The sequence below is a fragment of the Hyla sarda genome, chromosome 3, assembly GCF_029499605.1.
Source record: "Hyla sarda isolate aHylSar1 chromosome 3, aHylSar1.hap1, whole genome shotgun sequence".
Lineage (NCBI taxonomy): Eukaryota > Metazoa > Chordata > Amphibia > Anura > Hylidae > Hyla > Hyla sarda.
Window position 1 is genome coordinate 385310362 of NC_079191.1, and position 10398 is coordinate 385320759.

Consider the following 10398-nt stretch of genomic DNA (forward strand, 5'->3'; position numbering starts at 1 on the left):
TTTTCCGCCCTCACAAGTGCATTCCACATATATATATATATATATATATATATATACATCAAAGTGTTGTTTCATTTTTTTCCTGATAAACTCTCAAGGGTCAAGATACTGTGAAAGAGCAGCCAAAAGTACACATCTGCTGCTTTTCTAGACAAATACTGTTTTAAGTGTAGTGAAGCATATTGTACTCCATTCATATACGCACTAAGTATGTCAGGCAAAGAAGTGCCAAGACATGCACAGAGGAGGGGCAGAGGCTTAAATTCATCAGGCGCAGGCAGAGGTAACAGCAGACTAGGGGTGAGTGGCTGCAGGAGTCGCAGCGAGAGGCCTGATCTCTTGGCATCAGCTAGCAGTCATGTCGACCAGCAAACCGTCTGCCGTCATCAATTTGTTAACACAGTCATCAACTTCATCACAAGAGACATCTGATACCCCCAGTCAACAGTCGGTGGGTTCCTAAGACACAACATGACCCGGGAGCAGTCCCTGTCCTCCCATTGCCTGTGTCCTATGCTGTTCTCTCCCCTACAGAAGTATCTTATGCTGTGGGTTCAGCTCCACTATTCAGTGAGGACGATCTAATACCGGACAGTCAGCAGCTACTGCCCAGCCAAGAAGTGGAGGAGACATCTGCCGCTTCCTCCGCTAGGCAGGCAAGTAGTGATGAGGAGAGTGATGTGGGAGGTGGTGTTGCCAGCATTCAGGGTCCTGAAGCAGATACTGTTGAGGAACCTGAGGAGGACATAAGTGACGTGCATACACTTAATGATGATGAAGCCGATCGCATTTGGGAGCCGAGTGCAGAAGGGGCTTCATCATCATTAGGAGAAGAAGGTTGCAGGTTGCCCATGAGGCAGCAGCTCAGCCAGCAAGGTGATAGCATGTTTGGCAGTCAACATGGTGGCAGAAGTTGAAATTCTGGACCCAAACATGCCCGGGGGAGACCACCTGATTTGCAGCAGCCTACCTTCCTGGTGCGGACTGTTGGTGGGAAAATCAGCTACTGGGCGATGTGGCAGTTTTTCATCAAGCATCTGGAGGAGGTTAACATAGCCACATGCAAGATGTGTCGGCAGAAGGTGAAGTGTGGCCAAGGTCCCAATGTTGGCCCCACGTCAACATATGTTGTGCCACCATAAAGCGGCCTGGGAGCTCCCTCTTTCAGCTAGCCAAGGCTCCACCCCCTCAGTCGAAGGGAGCTGTGTGTCATACCCTCCTTCTGTCGCTCCAGATGCTCCTGCTCCTCTTACTTTTAGTAAGTAATTCCGCCAGCAATCTATCGGTGAAGCAATGTCCAAGAGACAACAGTATGTGTCCACTCATCCAACAACACAGAAGCTGAATGTGCTCCTTTCCAAGTTGCTGGTGCTGCAGTCCCTCCATTTTCAAGTGGTGGACTATGCACCTTTCAGAGAACTGATGGCTTTTGCCGAGCCGAGGTGGAGAGTCCCAAGCCGTAATTTCTTTGCAAAGAAGGCAGTACCAGCCCTGCACAATTTTGTGGGCCAGTCCTTGAGCCTGTCGGTGTGTACCAAAGTGCACAGCAGCGCAGACGTCTGGAGCTGTAACTATGGTGAGGGACAATACATCTCCTTTACGGCCCACTGGGTGAATGTGGTTCCTTCACAGCCACAACATCAACTTGGACAGGTCACGCCGATTCCTCCTCCACGCTCTCAGGCCATTGGTCCTGTGACAGTGTGCGACTCCACCTCCTCATCCTCCACAGTATCCTCAGCATCCACTGCATGGACAAGTCTCAGTGGTCCTGCAGCATACCATGTGTGTAGGGCACGGCGGTGTCACGCTGTTCTTCACATGGTTTGCCTTTGTAAACGGAGTCACACAGGGAAGGAACTACTAAAAGTCATTCATAAAGAAATCGGAGCATGGCTTACTCTACAAAAACTGGAAATGAGAACCATGGTGACTGAAGAGGAGGGGGAGGGGCACAGTGGAGCACAGTTTAGGTTTCGCAAAATGGGCATTTTTTTCTAGTCATCTGACAGGAGAGGAGGAGCAGGGGCAGCCAGAGGAGCTAGAGGATTATGAAGAAGGTGAGACACACAGACCCAGACACACCGTGGCAGTATGCAGTGGAGATGGAGGCAGGGAGACCCTCCGAGTCACCTGCACAAATGACATGATGCATGCTCAGTTGCTTGCATAGTGACCACCGAATTGTCACCTTTCGGCAGCGGGATGACTTCTGGCTCTCCACCTTATTGGACCCTTGCTTCCTGCACAAAATGGGTGCCTTTTTTTACACCCACTGAGAGGGAGGACAAACTGACCTACTACAGAGACATCCTACGTAATTAGTTAGCCGATGCCTATCGGCACCATCATTTATCCTCTCTCAGGTCTGACTCGGGGGGCTCTCTGCACTCACCTTCCACTGCCATGGCTGCTGGGGAGGGGTGGGGTGGAAGGAGCAGTACCAGCTCCATCAGCAGCAGCCTGAGTCTACAGTCGCTGATGAGTAGCTATCTTCACCCGCATAGTAAAGCAACTCATCAGCAGCAGGTAGACCTGGAGCAGGACCTGAACCAGCAGGTAGTGGCATACCTTGACATGACCATGCCAACACACCTTGAAGATCCACTGGACTTCTGGGCAACCAAACTTGATTAGTGGCCGCAACTAGCAGAGTTTGCCCTGGAAAAGCTGTCCTGCCCGGCCAGTAGTGTGCCATCAGAGCGTATGTTTAGTGCAGCAGGGGCCATAGTCACCCCAAGGAGAACTCGTCTGTCTACGAAAAATGTGGAGAGACTGACCTATGTGAAGATGGATCAGGCATGGATCGCCAGGATTTTCACCCACCAATGCCTGATTCATTAGTAGTAGATTGACCATGGTGCCACACCAACACTTCACAAATATGGATGGTGCCAAACAGATTTAAAGCGCTGCTCCCCAGTTTTTCACTTTTTTTACCCACATTCGTCAACAGGTACTGGTATTGCCACCCACCGCACCACTCTGTCACCGGATCACTTTCAGGACTCCTGATGCTGCTGATACCACCTCCAGGCTGTCTCATTCTGCCACCATATGTTCTCTTCATGCTGCCGCCACCTCCACGCTGTGCCATTCAGCCACTAAATGGTCTCCATATGCTGCCCCCAACTCCAGTCTGTGCCCTTCAGCCACCATATGGTCTCCTCATGCTTCCGTCACCTCCAGGCTGTGTCATTCAGCTGCTATATGGTCTCCTCTTGCTGCCGCAAACTCCAGGCTGTGTCATTCAGCTGCTATATGGTCTCCTCTTGCTGCCGCAAACTCCAGGCTGTGTCATTCAGCCACTATATGGTCTCCTCATACTGCCGCCAACTCGAGGCTGTGCTATTCAGCCACTATATGTTCTCCTCATGCTGCCGCCAACTCCAGTCTGTGCCATTCAGCCACTATATAGTCTCCTTATGCTGCCGCCACCTCCACACTGTGTCATTCAGCCACTATATGTTCTACAGGATGGGCCGTTTAAATGGATACGCCTTAATAAAATGGGAATGGTTGGTGATATTAACTTTCTGTTTGTGGCACATTAGTAAATGTGAGGGGGGAACTTTTCAAGATGGGTGGTAACCATGGCGGGCATTTTGAAGTCGGCCATTTTGAATCCAACTTTAGTTTTTTCAATAGGAAGAGGGTCATGTGACACATCATACTTATTGGGAATTTCACAAGAAAAACAATGATGTGCTTGGTTTTAATGTAACTTTATTCTTTCATGAATTATTTACAAGTTTCTGACCAATTATAAAATGTGCTCAATATGCTGCCCATTGTGTTGGATTGTCAATGCAACCCTCTTCTCCCACTCTTCACACACTGATAGCAACACTGCAGGAACAAAGCTAGCACAGGCTTCCAGTATCCGTAGTTTCAGGTGCTGCAGAATGGGCAAAACAAAAATTGGACTTTTATGTGAATGGTGAAGTTAATAAACAAAACCACTGCTATTGGTCTGACACTAACCCACATTGGATAGATCCCTCCAAGACTGTTGGAACACAAAAATTGATGGTATGGTGTGGTATATGGGGTACAAAGATAGTGGGGCCATTCTTCATCAATGGAAGCCTCAAGGCCACTGGATATGCGAAATTGCTACATGATGATGTGTTTCCCTCTTTATGCACTGAAGCTGGCACGTTCCCTGAGTTTTTCCAGCAAGATGGTGCACCACCACCTTATGGGTGTCAGGTCCGAGCATTCCTAGATGAACAGTTTCCTGGAAAGTGGATTAGTCGTCATGGGCCAGTTGAATGGCCCCCAAGGTCTCCCAATCTGACCCCCTTAGACTTTTATCTTTGGGGTCATCTGAAGGCAATTGTCTATGCTGTGAAGATACGAGTTGTGCAGCACCTGAAACTATGGATACTGGAAGCCTGTGCTAGCATTTCTCCTGCGGTGTTGCTATCAGTGTGTGAAGAGTGGGAGAAGGGGGTTGCATTGACAATCCAACACAATGGGCAGCACATTGAACACATTTTATAAGTGGTCAGAAACTTGTAAATAACTCATGAAAGAATAAAGTTACGTTAAAACCAATAATTGTTTTTCTTGTGAAATTCCCAATTAGTTTGATGTGTCACATGACCCTCTTCCTATTGAAAAAACAAAAGTTGGATTCAAAATGTCCAAAATGCCGCCAACTCCAGGCTGTGTCATTCAGCCACTACATGGTTTACTCATGCTGCTGGGCCTGAGACATTACCTAAAAAAATTTATGGCAGCACTAGATACCATAAATCTTCAATTTAAATTTGAAAATTCATGTTTAAATCTTATGGATTGTGAAGCCCGATTGACTCCTCATGCTGCCTCCAGCTCCAGGCTGTGTCATTCAGCCGCTATATATTCTCCTCATTCTGCCGCCCCCTTCAGGCTGTGTCATTCAGCCACTGTATGGTCTCCTCATGCTGCCGCTAGCTCCAGGCTGTGTCATTCAGCCACTATATGGTCTCCTCATGCTTCTGACAACTACAGGCTGTGCCATTCAGCCACTTTATGTTCTTTTCATGCTTCCGCCACCTCCAGGCTGTGTAATTCAGCCACTATATGGTTTACTCATGCTGCTGGGCCTGGGACATTAATTAACTAGCACTAGCTACCATAAATTTTCAATTTAAATTTGAAAATTCATTTTTTAATCTTAGGGATTGTGAGGCCCTATGGTCTCCTCATGCTGCCACCAACTCCAGGCTGTGTCATTCAGCCACTATATGGTCTCCTCTTGCTGCAGCCAATTACAGGCTGTGTCATTCTGCTAGATTATGGTTGCCTCATGCTGATGACACATCTAGGCTCTTTCAATGTGTCATACGGTTATGAGCTCAAAGTTAACTCCGGGACATTAAACTTGGGAATCTAATATATAGCTTAAATTTAAAAAACCAATGTAATCTTTTCAAGACTGGGGCCCTATGGTCGTTGATGTCATATTACCTGTGGAATTATCACAAGAATCCAATGAAACAGCTTGGAGCAATAACAATGCATTTTAACTGATTAAATGAAACATTCACACTTTCACAGTTGGGAGGTGTTGAGAGGCAGGGGCTGTAACAGGTGGTATCTCGCCTGGCGGAGGACCGCCAGCTCGATGTTCACCAGAATGGGTAATCAAAAAATTAAAATAAATTAAAATTAAATTAAATAAAAATTTGATAAAAAATATGCAATTACATACCTGTAATATCCTTTGCCATGTTTCTTTTGTATACTTTGAAAACAACTAAAATATTGTTATAAAAAATAATGACATTTAGGATGGGGCAAGCTCCGATGTTGGTCAATAACAATTGCTGGCAGATGCTGATAGCATCTTCTGGGTATGGGGCACACTCAGCTCCCAGTCTGCTCCATACATTGCTAACCCCCATCCAATGATATGTAGCTACATCATGGGTCATTAACAGGTTAATAAAGGGATGACTTTGAACCAACTTGGTTTCCCTATAGAGCCATATAGAATGAGAGGAAATAAAGCCTGAGACATAATACTTTTCTGCCAATAATTACTTATTGAACATTAATGACTTACATTTTAAAAATAAACCTCAATAATAAGACACAATAAACTATCATTCTTTAACATCCTTATGTTAGATCCTACGGGCTACCGCCTATGATAGGCAGAAGCACAAGATTCTTTTATTAAATTTCCGCATGTAAGCAAATGAAAATTATTTATGGACATCAGCATGAGCTCATGTAGAATAATAAAAAGAATGTAATCTTCCTTGTCCTTGTGTAGAGGTTCCCCTGGCGCTTGTTTCGCTGACCTTGGCTCCATGTGTAAACAGTAATCATATGTCCTCACTGCCTCCCATTTTTTTAATGCTAAAAATTTCTAATCTGGGAAGATATAAATCAGATATATTGTTTGGTTAGCTTGTGTTTCTTTGGTGCTGAGGTACTGGGAGCTCTACATCGTACAGGTAAGGTGTGACCTTACTGGAGATTTATGGAGTCACAGAAACTCTTTTATTCTGTGTATTGTTTCTTTGCAGTGTCTTGCAGTCTATGTTTATCTGGAATAACTTGGGTATTCTTATAGTTCCTACTTTCCTTGTTTTATTAAAATTCTACATGTTTGTTTGTATTTCTGGGGTCCTCTCACATAATATCAGAGTCTTCATTAAATATTTAAAAATGTACATATAAGCATTAAATCTGAAGCATCTGGTATATCCAGAATTAGGCCAGTTTCAAACATTTTTGCTGCAATATCATGGCCAAAATTGCCCGGTAAAATGTTAATCTAAAGAACCAACTAATAGAATCCAAGATCCACGATTTGCAGCCATAATACAAATATAGATATGTGGCTACATTCTGCATGTGTGCAACTGACCCTAGTCATCTATCAACCTCTGCTGGATAAAACTAAGGGTAAAAAATAACATGGTGCTCAACTTTGGGATGTCCCAAAGAGTTTAAAGGGGTTGTCCACCATATGGTGATTTTAGAACGTACCTGCCAGACAGTAAAGGACATGCATAGGAAGGATCTTTGCTTGTCTTTGGGCTAAATGGCTATGCTGGAAGATTATCATAAAGCTGTGGCTATCTTTTGGCTGGATATTTCTTGTTGGAGTTTTTTCTTTTACTACAAATCCCATAATTCCACTTTCCTCCCTCTCATACATCAGCCACCCAACCCATTGAACCACAAACAAGTGGAATTCCATGCAAAAGCCAAGTGCTTTTTAATCAGGGTAGCACCAACTGTTGCAAATTCCCTGTGGCCCCTCCACCCATGACCCTAAGGACGGGAGCATTTTTTGCAAATCTGACCTCTGTCACTTTAAGCATTAATAACTCTCGGATGCTTTTACTTATAAATTTGATTCCGAGATAGTTTTTTCGTGACATATTCTACTTTATGGTAGTGGTACATTTTCATCGATACTTGCATCATTTCTTGGTGAAAAATTCTAAAATTTGATGGAAAAGTTGAACATTTTGCATTTTTCTAACTTTGAAGCTCTCTGCTTTTAAGGAAAATAGACATTCCAAATAAATTATATATTGATTCACAAATACAATATGTCTACTTTATGTTGGCATCATAAAGTTGACATGTTTTTACTTTTGGAGGACATCAGAGGGCTTCAAAGTCCAGCAGCAATTTTTCACAACATTTTCAAAATCGGAATATTTCAGGGACCAGTTCAGTTTTGAAGTGGATTTGAAGGGCCTTCAAATTAGAAATACCCCACAAATGACCCTATTATAAAAACTGCACCCCTCAATCCAAACTGAAATTCAGTAAGCTTGTTAACCCTTTAGGTGTTTCACAGGAATAGCAGTAAAGTGAAGGAGAAAATTAAAAATCGTCATTTTTTACACTCGTATGTTCTTGTAGACCCAGTTTTTAAATTTTTACAAGTGGTAATAGGAGAAAAAGCCCCCCAAAATGTGTAACCCAATTTCTCTCGATTAAGGAAATACCTCATATGTGTATGTCAAGGCAAGTGTTCGGCGGGCGCAGTAGAGGACTCAGAAGGGAAGGAGCAACAATGGGATTTTGGAGAGTGGATTTTGCAGAAATGGTTTTTGGGGGGCATGTCACCTTTAGGAAGCCCCTATGTGCCAGAACAGCAGAAAAAAACCCACATGGCATACCATTTTGGAAACTACACCCCTCAAGGCACGTAACAAGGGGTCCAGTGAGACTTAATACCTCACTGGTGTTTGACGACTTTTCGTTAAAATCGGTAAATGTGTAAATGAAAAAAATTTTTTTTCTCTAAAGTGCATTTTTTCCCCCAAATTTACCATTTTTATAAAAGGTAATGGGAGAAAATGCCCCCCAAAATTTGTAACCCCATCTCTTCTGAGTATGGAAATACCCCATGTTAGGACGTAAAATGCTCTGCTGGCGCACTACAATGCTCAGAAGATAAGGAGCGCCATTGGGCTTTTGGAAAGCGAATTCGTTTGGAATGGTAGTCAGGGGCCATGTGCGTTTACAAAGCCCCCCGTGGTGCCAGAACAGTGGACCCCCCATATGTGACCCCATTTTGGAAACTACGCCCCTCACAGAATTTAATAAGGGGTGCAGTGAGTATTTATACACCCCACTGGCGTTTGACAGATCTTTGGAACAGTGGGCTGTGCAAATGAAAAATTACATTTTTCCTTTTCACGGACCACTGTTCCAAAAATCTGTTAGACACCTGTGGGGCGTAAATGCTCATTGTACCCCTTATTATATTACGTGAGGTGTGTAGTTTCAAAATGGGGTCGCATGTGGGGGGGTCCATTGTTCTGGCACTATGGGGGCTTTGTAAACACACGTGGCCTTCAATTCCGGACAAATTTTCTCTTCAAAATCCCAATGGTGCTCCTTCTCTTCTGAGCATTGTAGTGCGCCAGCAGAGCACTTTACATCCACATATGGGGCATTTTCTTACTCAGAAGAAATGGGGTTACAAATTTTGGGGGGCTTTTTTCCTATTTTCCCTTGTGAAAATGAAAAATTTAGGGTAACCCCAGCATTTTAGTGAAAACTTTTTTTTTTTCATTTTCCCATCCAAATTTAATGAAAAATCGTCAAACACCTATGGGGTGTTAAGGCTCACTATACCCCTTGTCATGTTCCGTGAGGGGTGTAGTTTCCAAAATGGGGTCACATGTGGTTATTTATGTTTTTGCATTTATGTCAGAACCGCTGTAAAATCAGCTACCCCTGTGCAAATCACCAATGTAGGCCTCAAATGTACTCCTGAGCCTTGTTGTGCGCCCACAGAGCATTTTACACCCAGATATGGGGTATTTCCGTACTCAGGAGAAATTGCATTTGTTACGCCGAGCGCTCCGGGTCCCCGCTCCTCCCCGGAGCGCTCGCTTCACTCTCCCCGCGGCAGCACCCCGGTCACGTCCTCTGACCCGGGGCGCTGCGATTCCGCTGCCAGCCGGGATGCGATTCGCGATGCGGGTAGCGCCCGCTCGCGATGCGCACCCCGGCTCCCCTACCTGACTCGCTCTCCGTCTGTTCTGTCCCGGCGCGCGCGGCCCCGCTCCCTAGGGCGCGCGCGCGCCGGGTCTCTGCGATTTAAAGGGCCACTGCGCCGCTGATTGGCGCAGTGGTTCCAATTAGTGTTTACACCTGTGCACTTCCCTATATCACCTCACTTCCCCTTCACTCCCTCGCCGGATCTTGTTGCCTTAGTGCCAGTGAAAGCGTTCCTTGTGTGTTCCTTGCCTGTGTTTCCAGACCTTCTGCCGTTGCCCCTGACTACGATCCTTGCTGCCTGCCCCGACCTTCTGCTACGTCCGACCTTGCTTTTGCCTACTCCCTTGTACCGCGCCTATCTTCAGCAGCCAGAGAGGTGAGCCGTTGCTAGTGGATACGACCTGGTCACTACCGCCGCAGCAAGACCATCCCGCTTTGCGGCGGGCTCTGGTGAAAACCAGTAGTGGCTTAGAACCGGTCCACTAGCACGGTCCACGCCAATCCCTCTCTGGCACAGAGGATCCACTACCTGCCAGCCGGCATCGCGCTGAAGTTCCTCTGCCAGTTGTCGCTGACCTCACCACGGTGGTCGCCCAGCAGTCACAACAGATAGCGCAACAAGGCCAACAGCTGTCTCAACTGACCGTTATGCTACAACAGTTACTACCACAGCTTCAGCAGTCATCTCCTCCGCCAGCTCCTGCACCTCCTCCGCAGCGAGTGGCCGCTCCTGGGATACGCTTATCCTTGCCGGATAAATTTGATGGGGACTCTAAGTTTTGCCGTGGCTTTCTTTCCCAATGTTCCCTGCATCTGGAGATGATGTCGGACCTGTTTCCCACTGAAAGGTCTAAGGTGGCTTTCGTAGTCAGCCTTCTGTCCGGAAAAGCCCTGTCATGGGCCACACCGCTCTGGGACCGCAAT